The sequence below is a fragment of the Halichoerus grypus genome, chromosome X (genome assembly GCF_964656455.1).
Source record: "Halichoerus grypus chromosome X, mHalGry1.hap1.1, whole genome shotgun sequence".
Lineage (NCBI taxonomy): Eukaryota > Metazoa > Chordata > Mammalia > Carnivora > Phocidae > Halichoerus > Halichoerus grypus.
Window position 1 is genome coordinate 96,585,322 of NC_135727.1, and position 15,789 is coordinate 96,601,110.

Here is a 15,789-nt window from a genome sequence, read left to right on the forward strand (position 1 = left end):
GCTGAAACATTTGACATCCCCACCAGCGGTGTATGAGAGCTTCAGTGGCTCCACATTCTTGTTAGCACTTGATATTGTCAGTCTTTTTCATTTTAGCCATTCTAATTGGTGGGTAGTAGCATTCTGTTTTCCTTTAGCTTGTTATCATGAAATATTTTCAGCACGTGAAATATTAGGATCCCGGGATTCCGGGATCATGACCTGAGCTGAAGGCAGATGCTTAACTGACTGAGCCACCCAGATGGCCCCATTTTCTTCTTTTTAAACAGCTTTATTTACATGTAATTTACATACCATACAATTCACCCATTTAAAATATATAATCCGATGCGTTTTAGTATATTCACAGATAAGTGCAACCATCACCACTTTGGGGTCTTTTAATCCTCATGAATTTGTTAAAAATTGGACACTTTTTTTTTTTAAAGATTTTTAAAAATTTATTTGAGAGAGAGAGATCAAGAGCAGGGGGAAGGGGAGAGGGAGAAGCAGACTCTGCGCTGAGCAGGGAGCCTGACGCAGGGCTCGATCCCAGGACCCTGGAATCATGACCTGAGCTGAAGGCAGATGCTTAACCAACCGAGCCACCCAGGGGCCCTGGACACTTTAAATAATGTAATGTGACAATTCTGGAAATCGGAGTCTTCCTTGATCCAGGGTTAGTTGTTGCTGCTGTTTATCCTTGTTGTTTGTTTCTGAGCTAATTCTATATGGTATATTCTTTGTCGTGAGTGGCCGCTGACGTCTCTGCTTGCTAGCTTAGTGGTCAGCTAATGAATGGACAGAGATTTCCTCAAGTGTCTGGAAGCAGTAAGTCCCCCAGTCATTGCCAGCGGGTTCTGTGGGGAACCATGGGTGCAAAGACACACTTTCAGCACCCAACCAGGCAGTCGACAATTCTGCCTTAGCCTTAACTTCCTGCTTGCACAAAGTCTGGACGTCAGCCCGAGCGGAGAGATTAGGGCTTCCCCAGGCCTTTCCTGGGCATGTGCACAGCTCTACGCATGCAGGTGGCCTTCCAGATTTCCAGGAATATGTCAGAACTTTTCTGAGCCCCCATGGACATCTTCTTCCATAGCTCTTCCTCCTCTTGTTGTCCCTGTCTCTGCTGACAACACCTTCAGCTGAATTGGGACTTTTTAGGTCATAGGAAATAGTTACTCCTCCGTGAAGTCAACTGTAGGTCCCATGTGGGGCAATCAGAGAGACAGGTCTTGGGCCTTGTTGGGCCACAAGAGGCACAAAGGAGCCCAGGCTGCAAGAGCCCGAGACCCCTCTAGTGGCCTCTCCCTCGCTCCTGGGCAATCTGCTGTCTTCTTTCCCTGATGACTACATCCTCTGCTTACTCATTTCATTCATCCTTTCTGTTCCCTCATAACTTCTGCTTACTCATGGCCTACCCACATCATGACCTTTTAGCTTTTGCTCCCATGATTAACTGATGAATCCCCCAGCATGCCCTGGTTTCAATCACCAAGTGTGAGAAAATCTCCTTCTCTGGGCTCATCTTCTCTTAGGCCCCCTCAGAGGATGCCACTCCTCCTGTGGATTTACTTATCTCAAGTCCGGGGCTCACCCCCGTCCAATCAGCTGTTGCCAAGGGGGTAGGGTGGAGTCTGGTGTTTCACTACAAAACACCTTCCAGGAGCTATGGGTGCGACACAATTTCACTTGGTGCTGAGCATTTGCCGACACCATGAAAGACATCTCTAGGACAGTCACACGCTATGGCAGAGCATAATGATTAAGAGCACAGTGTCTGAAGCTAAACTGCCTCAATTTGTATCCCAGCTCCTTCACTTCCCAGTTATGTGTCCTTGAGCAAGTCAACTTCTTGGGACCTCAGTTCCCTTATCTGTCAAATGGGAATGGTGATAATCATCATACCTACTGCAGGAGGGTTAAATGAATTAGCACATGTAAAGGGCTCCGTGTAAATGCTAGAAATCATTATCCAGCCACTGAGGGTAAAAAATGCAGACTCCTTTCTCTCTCTTTAAATCTCCCACATCCGATGTCGTTAACGTTCCACCAATTCTATAACCCAAATCCTTTTTTCTTTTTAATTTTTATTTTTTAAAGATTTTATTTATAAAAGAGAGTGCACGCGCGCACTAGCGTGCTCACAGAAGCCGGGATAGACATCAGCCGCTCTGCAAGCAATGGGGGTGCTCTGCTCCCTGGCAGTGCCCTGGGAAAAGTGGCCTGACCCAAGAGAGCTGGCTAGGTGGCCCACCTGAGGGGCTGGACTCCAAGCTCCGGGACCTCCAGCCTGAAAAAGATTCCTAGACCCCCTGCCATCAATCCAAAGCACTGTCTTGGAATAGCCATAGGCTCCCAAGCTGATATGAAGGCTGGATTCCAGTATATTGACTTCAAGAAGTACATGTTTGTTTACACTGAACATACATTTTCATGGTCCAGAAATATCCATGTTTCCCATTACTAGCCCCCCACTACTCTGAATAAAGGAAACTGGGGGGCCAAATTATTTTGTGGGAAGTTTGCTTAGCAAAAGTGGCGGACATGAAAGAGGACTTCAGCTGCCTCCATTTTATTGAATGATTGATTGATTTTTAGAGAGAGAGCACGAGCGCACATGCCCTGGGGGGGAGGGGGAGAGGGAGAGAGAGAGAGAAAATCTCAAGCAGGCTCCACACTCAGTTCAGAGCCCAACGCAGGGCTGGATCTCACCACCCCAAGATCATGACCTGAGCCAAAATCAAGAGTTGGATGCTTAACCGACTGAGCCACCCAGGCGTCCCAGCTGCCTCCATTTTGACCTCACACTTTCTAGTTGGGTTCTTTCCAGCTTGTTTCTTGGCTCAGGTGGAAAACCTCAGGGCAAAGCATCCCCTGATGGGAAATGAAACTACCCCCTCAAGCAACAAGGACTGCCCTGAGCCAGCAAGATCCCGCCCATGGCTGACTCCAAGACAGTGACCAATTTGACCTTCACTGCCCACCTGCACATGCCCACCCCCTGACATTTTTTTCTTTTTTTTAAAGTTTATTTTTTTTAGTAATCTTTACACCCTATGTGGGACTCAAACTCATGACCCTGGGATGAAGAGTCACAAGCTCTTCTGACTGAGACAGCGAGGCACCCCCCACCCCCACATTTTCCTTATATAAACCTGGAAGTATTTTTAGCACTTTGGAAATGGTCTTTGAGGCCCTAGTCCACTGTCTGCCCGGTGGTGGCCTCACTGAAATAAAGTCCTTTCTTGTTTCCCCTTTGCTCGTTTCTCTGCCTTTGGGTTTTGTCAGTGGCCAGGTGGTCTGTTTGGTGCTCTTGTACCCCTGAGCCCCGGCTACAGACAAAACCTACCCAATCCCCTTTCTCCTCTTCCCCCTTGCCAACAGTACTGGAAGCAGCAATATGCCAGATAGAAAATGACATTCCCAGACTCCCTTGAAGCTGGGGATGACCACTGAGATGTGAACGGAAGTTGGTGGGTGAGTTTTCTAGGAAAGGTCTTTGATCCTTTGCCCTTCCCCTACTTCCTGCCTGGAATGTGGGTGTGGTGATGGACTCCTAGCAGCCTGGTGATCTGAGGGAGGGAAGCCCTGCCCTGAGGATGAAGTAGAAAGATAGAAAGAACCGGGCTCCCAGAGGCCTACGGAGCCACCTTGTCAGCCTTGGTTTGCTTATCTCTGGACTGCTTTTAAATGAAAAAGAAATAAACTATCTTGTTTAAACCACTAGTGTTCTGTTTAACAGCCACACCTAATCCTAACTGATAAAGTGAGCACAAAATCAGAGTACAGGCAGGAGGATCACCCAGAGGGATAGTTTTTGCAGGCCGGGGTATGAGTGCAGAGCCCTAGTGGTCCCCCGCAGAGGCCGCCTGTGGCAGGAGCCTCAAAGATGGCTCCTGATATTGGCCTCGGGGTACTCCTTCTCTCATATACAACCCTCCGCAATGACTAGGGCGGGCAGTGTAGCTAATAGGATGCTGCCGAAGTGACAGTGCGTGACTTCTGACGTTAGGCCATAAGAGAAACTTCTACCTTGTTCTCTCTTGGGTCATTTTTTTCTGGGGAGAGCCAGCTGCCATGTTGTGAAGACACTCCCACGGCCCTAAAGAGAGGCCCACGTGGTGAGGAACTGAAGTCTCCTGCCAACAGCCAGCGTTGACTTGCCAGTCGTGTGAGTCAGCCATCTTGGGAGTGGATGCTCCAGCCCAGTCAAGTCCTCAGAGACTGCAGTCCAGACTTAACTGCAACCTCTTTGGGAGACCCCGAATCAGAACCACCCTGGGAGCCACTCCCAGACTCTGGACCCACAGACACTGTGAGATGGTAGAGTGTTCAGTGTTGTTTTAAGCAGCTAAGTTTTGTTACACAGCTGTAGCTAACCAATACCCCACCATACGGGGACCTCTCGGTCAGCTTGGCTCTTGCCTCTGGCAGGTGGAATACTACCAGGTTCCTGCTCTTTGTGGACCAGCGGACTCTGGAGCAGAGCTTCCTGGCCAGAGCGCCGTGGCTTCCTAGCTGCTGGGAATGGGCTGCAGGTCCGCCCCAGCAACTGATGGTTGTATACTTTCTTCTAATTTTATTTGGATTTTATACAAATTCTATATTTTCTATCATCACCAAATCCTTTTTTATTACCATAATTATATACTTTAAAGGAAATGGAATTGTTTTTCTTTTTTTTTTTTTACCAAGCCTTTTATCAACACTCTGAAATGAATGATGCAAATGTTATCATTTTCTGTGTGTGACGAGGTTAGGAAGCCCTGGTCTACACTCCCTGTTGACCGTTCCCTTCCGCAACATGTTCTCTCCTGGAGCGGGGTCATCACGTCATTGCCTTCTTGGACATGTACTCACATTTCCCCAAGACTACCACTCTAGTGGACTTGGCCATGGCCCACATTTCTCAGCTGAACCCTCAGACTACAACCTCTTGTGCTGGATGGAGGGTTGGTTGGGCTGGTTGCAGAAGTGGCCTGTTGATGTCTCCAAGCCTACAGATCCTTCCTTCTTGAGTTTCCCGCATTGTCTATGCAATCAGCTCCACCTCTCAGAGTCACACCATCTGGTTAGAGCATAGTCAGGGCTGAGGATTGTTTTGTGGCCTGGGGGAGCTCTGGGGGAGGAAAGCTGGCTAATCAGAAATGGCTGGTAGCTGTACTTCCCCTTCTCCTTTGTAGCATTCCTGGTTCTCAAAGTGAGGTTCCAGGACCACCAGCAAGAGTGGCACTTGCAAACTTGTTAGAAATACAGATTCTCCAGGCCTCCCCCTAGACCAATTGAATCAGACCCTCTGGGGGCGGGGCCCAGCACTTTGTGCTTTAATGAGCCCTCCAGGGGATTCGGAGGCAGCTCCTGTGAGAACTTGCAAAGCTCTCTTAAGTCTGTAGGGGGATTGGATGAGAGTGCATCTTTCCTCTTAACTGTAAAGTCACTCAGCAAGGGTAGCGTTGACCGTTGACCAGAGCAGCCTCTGTGGCCCTCTGGGATCTCAGCACTGCGAGGTAACCCCTAGAGCTTTTCCAGGTTGGGGACGGGGTGGGGGTGGGGGTTACCAATCTCTTAGGAAACTGGGTAGACAGAGATGGGCTCATAAACACTGCAAAGAAGTTGAGTCCCTCTGAAGGGTGAGATAACAAGGTGAGCTTTTTAGTATCTTCTTTTTTTTTAAACCCCAGGTGCAGAGGGGCGAATTAACAATACTCCTCTGTTAGTGTCAGATTAACAACACTGATTCCCCATGAGGCCTGTTGTGTGCATGTGGGCATGGGGGCGTGTGTGTATTCCTCTGATCTCTGTTCCCGCCCCCCTCCCTTTCCCCATAGACAGTCATTTTAATGTAGATCTTTTCCTTCGAATGGGCTCTTTTCCATAAACATGGTTTGGGGTTTTTTTTTTTTTAAAGATTTTATTTATTTGAGAGAGAGAGATACAGAGAGCTCTAGAGAGAGCAAGCACGAAGGGAGGGGAAGAGCAGAGGCAGAGGGAGAAGCAGGCTTCGCCCTGAGCAGGGAGCCCGACGTGGGGCTCGATCCCAGGACCCCGAGATCGTGATCTCAGCTGAAGGCAGCTGCTTAACCGACTGAGCCACCCAGGCGCCCCAACGTGTTTTTTGTTTTAATGTGAATTGTATAGCCATGTAACACACATATGGAAAAATGCACAAATCATAAATGCACAGCTGGATAAACTTTCACAAAATGAACACACCTTTGTAACCGGCTCCCAGCTGGAGAGAGAGAGAGAGAACATGACCAATGCTCCAGAAGCACCTCGTGCCCCTTTCCAGTCACTACCTCTCCGAGGGTAATTTGTTTCTGGACTTCTAACGGCACAGGTTACATTTCCTGTTTTTGAAATTTATATGAATGGCACCTGTACATATTTTGAATTTACATTAATGGTATTGGCTTATATATATCATCCTGTTTCTTACCCTTTTTTTTCACTAAAGATTAAGTTTTTCAGGGGCGCCTGGGTGGCTCAGTCGTTAAGCATCTGCCTTCGGCTCAGGTCATGATCCCGGGGTCCTGGGATCGAGCCCCGCATCGGGCTCCCTGCTCAGTGAGAAGCCTGCTTCTCCCTCTCCCACTCCCCCTGCTTGTGTTCCCTCTCTCACCATCTCTCTCTCCCTGTCAAATAAATAATACTCATGAAAATAATTAAAAAATACTCATGAAAGAAATTGAGGAAGACACAAAGAAATGGAAAAACATTCCATGCTCATGGATTGGAAGAACAAATATTGTGAAAATGTCTATTCTACCTAGAGCAATCTACACATTTAATGCAATCCCTATAAAAATACCATCAACTTTTTTCAAAGAAATGGAACAAATAATCCTAAAATTTGTATGGAACCAGAAAAGACCCCGAATAGCCAGAGGAATGTTGAAAAAGAAAAGCAAAGCTGGTGGCATCACAATTCCGGACTTCAAGCTCCATTACAAAGCTGTGATCATCAAGACAGTATGGTATTGGAACAAAAACAGACACATAGATCAGTGGAACAGAATAGAGAGCCCAGAAATGGACCCTCAACTCTATGGTCAACTAATCTTCGACAAATCAGGAAAGAATGTCCAATGGAAAAAAGACAGTCTCTTCAACAAATGGTGTTGGGAAAATTGGACAGCCACATGCAGAAGAATGAAACTGGACCATTTCCTTACACCACACACAAAAATAGACTCAAAATGGTTGAAAGACCTAAATGTGAGACAGGAGTCCATCAAAATCCTAGAGGAGACCACAGGCAGCAACCTCTTCGACCTCAGCCGCAGCAACTTCTTCCTAGAAACGTCGCCAAAGGCAAGGGAAGCAAGGGCAAAAATGAATTATTGGGACTTCATCAAGATAAAAAGCTTCTGCACAGCAAAAGAAACAGTCAACAGAACCAAAAGACAACCAACAGAATGGGAGAAGATATTTGCAAATGACATCTCAGATAAAGGGCTAGTATCCAAAATCTATAAAGAACTTATCAAACTCAACACCCAAAGAACAAATAATTCAATCAAGAAATGGGCAGAAGACACGAACAGACATTTTTCCAAAGAAGACATCCAAATGGCCAACAGACACATGAAAAAGTGCTCAACGTCGCTCGGCATCAGGGAAATCCAAATCAAAACCTCAATGAGATACCACCTCACACCAGTCAGAATGGCTAAAATTAACAAGTCAGGAAATGGCAGATGTTGGCGAGGATGCGGAGAAAGGGGAACCCTCCTACACTGTTGGTGGGAATGCAAGCTGGTGCAGCCACTCTGGGAAACAGTATGGAGGTTCCTCAAAAAGTTGAAAATAGAGCTACCCTACGACCCAGCAATTGCACTACTGGGTATTTACCCCAAAGATACAAATGCAGTGATCCGAACGGGTACGTGCACCCCAATGTTTATAGCAGCAATGTCCACAATAGCCAAACTGTGGAAAGAGCCAAGATGTCCATCAACAGATGAATGGATAAAGAAGATGTGGTATATATATACAATGAAATATTATGCAGCCATCAAAAAACCCCCACAAAATCTTGCCATTTGCAACGACCTGGATGGAACTAGAGGGTATTATGCTAAGCGAAATAAGTCAGTCAGAGAAAGACATGTATCAGATGATCTCACTGATACGAGGAATTCTTAATCTCAGGAAACAAACTGAGGGTTGCTGGAGTGATGGGGGGTGGGAGGGATGGGGTGGCTGGGTGATAGACACTGGGGAGTGTATGTGCTATGGTGAGAATTGTGTAAGACTGTTGAATCACAGACCTGTACCTCTGAAACAAATAATACATTATATGTTAAAAAGAAAAAAAAAAAAGATAGTATGAAGGGGGGGAAATCGGAGGGGGAAATGAACCATGAGAGACTATGGATTCTGAGAAACAAACTGAGGGTTTTAGAGCGGAAGGGGGTGGGAGGATGGGTTAGCTTGGTAATGGGTATTAAGGAGGGCACGTATTGAATGGAGCACTGGGTGTTATACGCAAACAATGAGTCATGGAACACTACATCAAAAACTAATGATGTAATGAATGGTGATTAACATAACATAATAAAATTTTAAAAAAAAGAACCCCCCCAAAAAAAGAAATTAAGAAAAAAAAATAAAAAAGAGTCTGTTACTTGGTTTGTCTCTCCCTCTCTTTAAAAAAAAAAAAAAAAGATAAGTTTTTCAGATCCGTTCCTGTCACTATGTGTACATATAATCCATTGCTTCTAATTGCTGTGTGATATGCCAGGGTACGCCTCCACCATCCTGAACCACGAACCCTGTCCCTGTGACAAACGCCCAGGGTGCCTGGGCGTCCCTGTCCCCACAAATGGCACTGTGACGAACACCTCGTGCATCTCCCTCATGGATCTCCCTCGTGGACCTGTCCAAGCCGTTCTGTGGGATTCATGTTGTGCATAAAGGGGTTAACACGGCAGGCCTGACTGCTTCTCCTTAGAAAGGCCTGCTGCCCGGGTTGGCCCTTGACTGGTGCCTGGGAATCGGGATTTGGTGAGGGTTCCCACCATTTCCTACCTGATGAGAGTGGCTCACTGTGCCTAGATGCTTTATGTAAACAGTGGGGTTCGTGCCAAACTCCTGCTTTCTTTCTGGGAGACAGGAATGTGGGTACATGCCTGGCAAAGTGTGCCCACATGAGCAGCCCCCCTGAGTGCCCAATCTCTAATGGGATTCCCCAGTAGACACCATTTCACACATGTCATCACTACACATTGCTGGGGAGAGTTAAGCACGTCCTGTGTGACCCCCCGGGAAATAGAGTCTTGGAAGCTTACACCTGGTATCTCTTGGACTTGGCCCCATACACCTTTTCCCTATGCTGATTGGGCTTTGTGTCCCTTCACCGTGATAAATCTCAGCCACGAGTGCAACTATATCCTGAGTCCCATGAGCCCTCCAATGAACCATCCCTGTTCTCTCTTCATACATCGACTTGGTAAATCATTTGTAACCGGCTTGTCTGTGTCACGGCGTCTCTGCCCTTGTTCTGCCTCGAATGCCATTCTCTTCCTTCATTTGCCTTTTTTTTTTTTTAAGATTTTATTTATTTATTTGACAGAGAGAGACAAAGCGAGAGAAGGAACACAAGCAGGGGGAGTGGGAGAGGGAGAAGCAGGCTTCCCGTGGAGCAGGGAGCCTGACGCGGGGCTCGATCCCAGGACCCTGGGATCATGACCTGAGCCGAAGGCAGACGCTTAACAACTGAGCCCCCTTCATTTGCCTTTCTGATCGCTACTTCAAAACTGGATTCACTATTCAACTACAGAAATTTCCACCACCTGGAGGAAGTTTCTAGGGAGCCAGGGGGATGCCACCTCCAAAGTGAAACATGAGTTGAAACACCTCGTACCACTTACCATCAAGAAAAAGGCACAGTGTTTCCTGTTGAAACAGTGGAATAATGTTCCCTTCTTTCCTTCTAGGCTCTTGGCTGAGACCCCCTTGTAGTACAAGATGGAGTAACAGGAGAAAAACAAACAGAAATTTAATAACTTGCACACCTCCCGTATACACGAGAGACACCCAGGAAAACTGAGTAACTCCCCAAAATGGCAGAAGCCATCCCCTTAAATACCATCTCCAACGAAAAACAAAAGATGTTGGGCATGGGGAGTCAGTTACGGGAGCTGATCTGAAAAAGCACAGTCAACAAGGGTAAGGTGGTTATGCAGATCTAAGTCACGGCCTTCTCCATTGATGAATTTCTAGAGATTTAGAGTCATCCCCCTCTTCCTGATACCGCCAGAGAGACACGCTTGCGAATGGAGATTTCCCTTGCACCTGTAAACCTCTCTAACAAAAGGGTACCATCTACTGTTTTTTCTGAGCTTCACTTGTTGGCAGTTCCTTGAAAGTAATCTGCCTATCAGGATCCTTATGCCAAAGAGACATATTTTGGGGTGGCAAATGATGCTCCCCTGCGGTGTCATTTCGGATTTTAGAGGCAACACACAGCCCATTCTAGCTGACCTCTCCGATGTAATTACTGAGTAACGCGGAGGCGGCCAGTTCTGAGGGAACCCGGAGCAAGAGACAGCTCGGAGTTAAGGCTCTAGGACAAGCCGCTCAGCTGAGGGTTCTTAAGTCTCTCTGGATAGAGATGCTGTACAGAGTCCCTGGCAAGCGCAGATAAGAGAATCACACACAGACCCTCAGGGTTCAAAGCAAGTCTGTGCCCTCCTGTTCTGCAGCCAAATGTTTTCCTAGCTTTCCACCGGATGCCTGAGCATGGACCATCCTCAAAATTTTGGTTCACCGCTTACTTGTAGGAAACTTTCCACAGACAACCACACTCCGTGGCCTCCAGTTTCTTGCACTGAATTTGTTTTATTGAACTGGATTTGTAGCCTTTTGCCTTGCTAAGCGATCCACCTATGTTGACTGTGTCTTCCAACTAGTTGTGTGATACCGAGCAAATGAACTCATCGGTTGAAAAGTGAGAGTAATAACACTTCCTTGCAGTGCTGGTTTCAGAGAAAGTGTGTAAAGGGCTTAGCACAGGGGCCCTAAAACAATAGTGTTTATTAACACTAGGTTGTTAAGAACACAGTATGGTGGTTCCTCAAACAATTAGACATAAAAAAAAATGAAGCATAGACTTACCATATGATCCAATAATTCCATTTCAGGGTATGTCCCCAGAAAAATGGCAAGCTGGGCCTCAAACAGATTTGCACACCCACGTTCGTAGCAGCATTGTTCACGATAGCCCAAAGGTGGAAACAACCAAAACGTCCAGTGATGGATGAATGGATACACAAAATGTGGCATACACATCCAATGGAATATTATTCAGCCTTAAAAAGGAAGGAAATTCTGACACATTCTACAACATGGATGAGCTTTGAAGAACTTAGGCTAAAATAAACCAGACACAAAAGGACAAATATTGTATGATTCTCCTTGTGTCAGGTACCCAGAGTTTACCAAACTCATAGAAAGCAGAAAAGTGGTTGCCAGGGGTGGGGTGGGAGAGGGAAATGGGGAATTATTGTTTAATGGACACAGATTTTCAATTTGGGTTGATGAGAAAGTTCTGGAGGTGGATGGTGGTGATGGTTGCACAACACCGTGAGTGTACTTAATGCCACTAAATGGTACATTTGAAAAATGGTTCAAGTGGAAATTTTAGGTGATGTATATTTTACCACAAAAGGTATGCAAATAAAATGTAATTGCTTTAAAACTAGGTTGTGAACTTCCTAAGAGCAGTGAGCGCATCTTTTACTTTTTTAGTGTCAGTCAATTAAAAATATTCATGGAGGGGCACCTGGGTGGCTCAGTCGTTAAGCGTCTGCCTTCGGCTCGGGTCATGGTCTCAGGGTCCTGGGATCGAGCCCCGCATCAGGCTTCCTGCTCAGCGGGAAGCCTGCTGCTCCCTCTCCCACTCCCCCTGCTTGTGTTCCCTCTCTCGCTGTGTCTCTCTCTGTCAAATAAATAAATAAAATCTTTAAAAAAAAAAAATTCATGGAAGCCTGACAACCGTATGTTGTCGAAGATGGAGAGCCTGACCCCACAGAGCTCATGTTCTAGATGAGTCTACCTCTCTCCACAGAGCCTGGTGAAATGTGTCAGACACAGGGGAAGGGCGCGTTGAGTGGCGACAAACATTCGCACAGGCTCGGTAGCTTTTTGCTATCACCTCTAAAGCAGGCTTTAGGATTTTCGGAGGGCAAGGTCCTTTTCCTGCTTAGCTGTGGTAGCCAGCCTCCAAGATGGCCTCCAGTGATCTCTGCTTCCTGGTATACACGCCTTTGTGTGATCCTCTCATTGAGTGTGGGTTGGCTTAATAAATAGAAGGCAGAAGTGATGATGTGTGATTGGAAGACTAGGTCATAAAAGGTAGAGTGGCTCATCTCTCAGTATCTGTCTCTTTCTCCCCCTCAGTACTTAACACTGGCGGAAGCCTTGTCCAGAGCAGCCCTATGGGAGAAGCCAATGTGGCAAGGAACTCAGGCCTCCTGCCAACAGCCACACGAGTGAGCTTAGAAGCAGATCCTCTAGGTTCAGTCAAGTCTTGGGAGAGTATAGCTTGACGGCAGCCTTCCCCCCCAAGACCTTCTGAGCCAGAACACCCAGATCCCTGACCCTCAGAAACTGTGTGCCATGATAACTGTCTGTTATTTTAAGCCACTAAGTTTTGGAGTCATTTGATGCACACAGCAACACATAACTAATATCTTCCCCCATCACAACACACTGGGTCACCGTTGAACCCTGGAACTAGACTCTCTGGATTCAAATCCTGGGTAGGCCATTTCTAAGCTGTGTGATCTTGAGCGTGTAACAATTTTCCTGTGACTCAGCTTCTTTGGTTATAAAATGGGGGATACGACCTCATTAGGTTGGGAGGATTAAATAAATGCGTATAAAGTGCTTAGCAAGGTGCCTGGCATATAATTAGCAGTCTGTAAATGGCCCCTGCTATTGCTGTCATTATTATAGGGGCACAGGGTCAGTGTGGGGATTAAGGGTGTCAGTAGCACGATGCTCTTGACCTCCGGGGAAAAGGGGCAAAAGTCTTTGCAAGTGCTCCTGAAACAGGCCCCCATGGTTTTGCCTCGATGCAGAGCATTATTGGGCATCTACTTACTGCAGATGGGACCGTGCCGCCCGGAGTGAGGAGAGCAGCCCTTAGGGACAGTTCCATGGATGCCAGGCTCAGGGGCTTGCCCAATCCTTGGGTGAAGCAGCCACCATTCAGAACATGTGTCCCCAGGTCTTAAACATCCCTGCTCTGGAAAATGAAGTCAGAGAACGCTTTAGACCTGTTGGACTGTGGCTAAAACGAGAAATGCTGGGATTTCTAGGTTCCAGGACTCAGTTGCTGTGATTTTCCCTTTTCCCAAAGAGAAAATATTTGATTCCAATTCATTGGGAGGCCCCAAATAAGCTTTTTCCCTCAGTTGGAAGGTATGACGTAGTGTGTCCGCCAAAGGAGAGAAAGGGTGGGAAAATGTCAACAGGAAACTTCTACCATCAAAGCAGATTGCGGGGGGGTGGGGGGGGTGGGAGGGGATGGGGTCCCTGGGGGATGGACATTAAGGAGGGCACTTGATGGAATGAGCACTGGGTGTTCTATGCAACGGATGAATCACTGAACTCAATCTCTGAAACTAATAAAAAAAAAAAAAGCAAATTGAATTACTAAGTGAAAGAAGCCAATCTGAAAAGGCTCCATACTGCATGAGTCCAACTCTATGACATTCTGAAAAAGACGGAACTATGGAGACAGTAAAAAGATCAGTGGTTGCCAGAGCTTAGGGGGAGGGAAGAATAGGCAGAGTGCAGAGGATTTTTAGAGCAATGCAATTAGTGTGTATGATACCATCATGGTGGATACGTGTCATTATGTCAGTGAGCCCTGTTGCTCAACTATAGACCCCGCCAATTAAAAGCAGAAATAGACAAGCCCGCTTAACTCAGGCTCTAACTAAAACCCATTGTGCTTATTTCTTATCACACTTTCTTGAGGCATTGACGAAAATGTTTTGCAATGACTGGAACGTTCCAACCACCAGACCAGAAAAGTTCTGATACCGACGGAATGCCTCGGAGGCCACACCCCACACGTCCTCTTCCTGGCCCATGATCATGGGCTGAACACATGCTGACCCCCACGTGTGATCACGCGCTCCCTGCCTGCTGTCTTGCACATATCCCCCAAACCTCTCTTTACAAAACTCTAGGTGTCCATCTTGCAGGTGGAGAGGTTGCTTGAGCCTGCCACCACCCCCCATTGCCGGCAACCGAAATAAATTTCTCCCTTTCTCCCTTCCAAACCCTCATCTCTGGAGTTATTGACTTCTCTTGCAGCGAATTTATCCGAGTTTGTTTGGCAAGGGCGTTGGCAAACTTGTCCAGCCCCCAATCTCCCCAGGATCCCCCTGGACGGAGCAGGTGGCCAGGGCTGTGCGAGGGCTCACCCGTTTGTTTCCTGAGTGAGTGGCTGTGACAGGTCGATCAGTAACAATTATACATTTGTGCAAACCCATAGAATGTACAACACTGTACAAGACCAAGAATAAACCTTAAGGTAAACTACAGACTCTGGGTGATATGATGTGTCAATGTATGTCCATCAGCTTAACAAATGTGCGCTCTGGTGGGGGATGTTAGGTGGGGGTGCTGTTCATGTGGGGGGGAGAGAGGGTATATGGGAACTCTCTGTACCTTCCTCCCAATTTTGCTGTGAACTCTAAAAAATAAAATCTATGTTTTCAGGGGGCCTGGGTGGCTCAGTCGGTTAAACGTCTGCCTTCCGCTGAGGTCATGATCCCAGGGTCCTGGGATCGAACCCTACATCAGGCTCCCCTCCTCAGTGAGGAGCCTGCTTCTCCCTCTGCCTGCCGCTCCCCCTGCTTGTGCTCTCTCCCTCTGACAAATAAATTAAAAATCTTTTTATTTATTTATTTGACAGAGAGAGAGAGAGACAGCGAGAGAGGGAACACAAGCAGAGGGAGTGGGAGAGGGAGAAGCAGGCTTCCTGCTGAGCAGGGAGCCCGAGGCAGGCTCCATCCCAGGACCCTGGGCTCATGACCTGAGCCGAAGGCAGACGCTTAACGACTGAGCCACCCAGACGCCCCCCCCAAAAATCTATGCTTTTAAAGTAAAATGAGAAATGAAGCTTTGATTTGAAGGCATATTATTTAGAAGCCCGTTGACTCCAACCAACAGAAGTTTCGAGCTCATTGGACTTCAGAAGGTTAGCGGTCACAGGTGCCTGGCAAACCAGAAGACAGGGATTATTGTTACGGAAGATGGGGGGGAGGTGGGCGGGGAGCTGCAGTGGGGCTCAGAAAGGCGGAGAAGGCAGCCGGGAGCACAGAATACCTGCGGCCTGCCCCTCTCAGTGCTAGCAGCATTTTATGCTCGGTCTCCCCCTTCCTCTCTTCCCTCTCTCCCTCCTTCCCTTGGCCTTTTCTGCTCGCAGACTGCTCCCTCTGCCTCCTCAGGCCTACAGCCTTCCATAGCTCCCCTGTTTACACCGAACGGCCTCTGGCTCTTCATAGATACATTTTCCCTTTCTCCATCCCAATCCTAAATTCCTGGGTGAGGAGACTCTGGTGGCCCTGTACCTTGGGGGCAGGTGTCTGCTCCCTGCCCCAGCACCCCTGGCCACGGTGGGTAGAGGCGGGGGCCTGGGAGCCCGGCACTGCTCAGAAAGTGAATGGGGAGGCGGGGGGGGGGGCGGGGGGGGCCTTAGGAGGGGGTGTGGAGGGCTGGTGGCTTTCAGCTGGGCCTAATTCTGCGACATGTGACAATCGTCCCCTAGGAGCAGGAGCATTA

At 47.5% G+C, this 15,789-nt stretch overlaps 1 long non-coding RNA gene across 2 annotated transcripts in view; it reads left to right on the forward strand.

Annotated features, from left to right (window-relative positions):
- The window catches only part of LOC118555218 (uncharacterized), a 16,773-nt gene extending 2,248 nt beyond the window's left edge, over positions 1-14,525 (forward strand). For both annotated transcript variants that reach the window (XR_004926852.2, XR_013444779.1), the window contains one exon: positions 13,975-14,525. This is a non-coding gene — a long non-coding RNA (uncharacterized LOC118555218). The remainder of the gene's footprint in view (positions 1-13,974) is intronic.
- Positions 14,526-15,789: the final 1,264 nt, after the last annotated feature.